This window comes from Carya illinoinensis, chromosome 8 (assembly GCF_018687715.1).
Source record: "Carya illinoinensis cultivar Pawnee chromosome 8, C.illinoinensisPawnee_v1, whole genome shotgun sequence".
Classification (NCBI taxonomy): domain Eukaryota; kingdom Viridiplantae; phylum Streptophyta; class Magnoliopsida; order Fagales; family Juglandaceae; genus Carya; species Carya illinoinensis.
The window spans coordinates 16,553,385-16,556,120 of NC_056759.1; positions in this window are offsets into that span (position 1 = coordinate 16,553,385).

A 2,736-nucleotide genomic window follows, 5' to 3' on the forward strand; every position below is an offset into this window, starting at 1 on the left:
TAAAACAAAATTCTAAATTAAAACCAAGATTACTTTGTATCGATATTGACAAAAAAAAATAAGAATAAACTAATCCCCGGCAACGGCGCCAAAAACTTGACCGGTGCAAAACTGCAAGTGCACAGTATCGTAGTTTTATAATAAAGTGGTAAGAAGAGTATCGTCCTCAGGGATTGGTACCTTACTCTTGCCAAATACCAAAATTATACTAATCTCAATTTTATCTAGAGGAATCGCTAAGGTTTTTGTAGTTGCAAATAAAACTAGATCAACTCAAAGAGAAATAAGCAAAGAAAATAAAACTGACTTTCAAAGATCAAATTCAATAGGGAAGAAAACTTCTAGGAAATCGATTTCACCATAATTCTTCACTATGCTTTTCTCATCCAGCTAATTTAACTTAAACCTCTTTTGTCTATTAGCAAATCTCTAATTCATCCAAAAGCCTCTTTCGATAGTCAATTGGAAGTAATTCTAGTTTATCAATTCACACAAGAGTATGCAAATTAAATAATCAAGAACGCAATAAAACCAATGATTTAATTACTACACAGGTTCATACAAGTCTTTCGATCTCTATACTTACCTATGCTGAAATATCCAAGATCTACCCTATGATTCCCTCTTTCGATAGCAAATCACAAGATTAATAATCATCTAATCAATGGCCAGTTAATTAGAAGCATTAAACTCAGAATAAATCAGATAAACAAAGAGAGAATTGCATTAAATTAGCATGGACAAACAAGCATAGTTTGGAAATAGGTTACATCGTTTTCCTAGAATAAAGAAAATTTAGCTCATACTAGAATTGGAATTCAACATAAACGAATTCACCATAATTGTTCTGAGAAGATGGGAAGAAGAAAATAAACACTGAAAAATCCTCCTTGCAGCCTCAACTAGTCGTCAAAAGCTCAAGAGAACGATTCAACGCCTTTCTCCCGTCCGTGCTCGTGTATGAATCAAACGTATGTGCAATAAATTGGAATTCCGTCTCCAAAACAAATGATTTGAATCCCTCTAGCTATGTTTTTCTCTCCCAAAGAGTGTTCTCCAGTCAAAACCCGCGGCTCTAGAGTGAAGAATGGCCTTTTATATGGTCCCACGACGGAAAACCTAAAATCTGTCAAAATACGATGTTCGCTCGAGCGGGGTGTCGAGCGCGCGTCGAGCGTTCGACTCTGCCTGATTTCGCTCGAGTGTCCTATCGCGCGCACATCGAGCGTTCGACTCTGCCTGATTTCGCTCGAGCGGCCAATGTCTCTGCTCGAGCGATCTTCGTTTTTCAGCAACCCGCTCGAGCTCCCTGTCGAGCGGCAGTCGAGCGTTTGAATCTGCCTGAATTCGCTTGAGCGGCCAAAAGCCTCCGCTCGAGCGAACTTGTAAAATCTGCAATATGAAATTTTGCAAGCCATCAGATTCCATAGTTGTTTTGATTGTGAATTTGAAAAATGTGAATTAATGAGCTATTTTAGTATTTTCTTTAGTCTCTTTCATCTCTTTTGCATAGAAATTGCTAGGCACTAGCAATAAGCAAGTTGGAGGGGTGTGATGAGCGTATAAAAGTATACTGTAAATGCCCTATTATTGGACTAAAATGCTAAAATCTGAATAGAAATCATAAGAAATTAATGTGCATTCTTGAATTGAGTTTCTATTTATTTTGGGATACTCTTAATAGATTTTTATGTTTAATTTCAGAATCTATAAAATAGCAAGTCAAAACTCAGTCAAATTCAAATGAGGACTCCCATAGGGTTTGAGAGAAATTTGGATCAAGAAAGAAAAGAAAAAAATACAAAAGAAAACCACAAGAAGTCCAATTCCAAATTTTGATAAGAGACAACTTGGATATACTTTAGTATTTTGATTGTAACTTTCTGTTCACATATGAGATTGATGCAATTCTTGATACCTCAAAAAACTATCTTAAATTTCTATAAATTAATCTCTAATAAGGATTTATAAATTCAAACTCTTGAAGCACGTACGTGGCTGTCAAGATGAGTCTTAAAATTTAGGTGATATTTTATGTGGGAATTATGAAGACGTTAGGATTTCTTTCCTACCCTATATAAACATATTATTAGCATGAAATGGAGGGGGAAGAGATAGATCTGAATAGAGGAGAAAAATATTTTATTTTTGTACTTTTTGAGTTCTCCCATGGAGAACTAAACCTTGAGTAAAGCTTAGGGCGAAAATTGATTAGTAAAAATACTTTCACTTTATTTCAATTCATAGATTAAGGTTTATTGTTTAAGATTTTAGGATTCAATTCTCTATTTGTTTTTGATATTATAAGTTTGAGACAATTATATGAAATGTTGCTATGGTTTAATTTGGTTAAACTATAGGATTATGAATATATATTTGTGACTTAAACTTGCTTTTCATGCCTTTGATGTGATCTTCTGCTGCATTATCGTTTGTGAACGTAGGGTCGTTTTAGATCTGATATTTCTTTTTATACATGAAAACTTTGGTTTGTTAAGGGGTAATAGATTCTAGACTTAAATTTGAAAAAATAAATGCATATAATGTCATATCTTTTGATTAGGAATTTGGTACTATAATTCTTAATTATGTATATAGTTTTGATTGAAAAAGTCAGAGTATTGGATCCGATTGGTGGAAGCCCAAAGCTTTACTTACATTTTTATCGGAGCCCTAATCTTATTTTAATTACGTGTTTTAGGTAGAATTTCCATATTATTTTCATTTAATATTTTT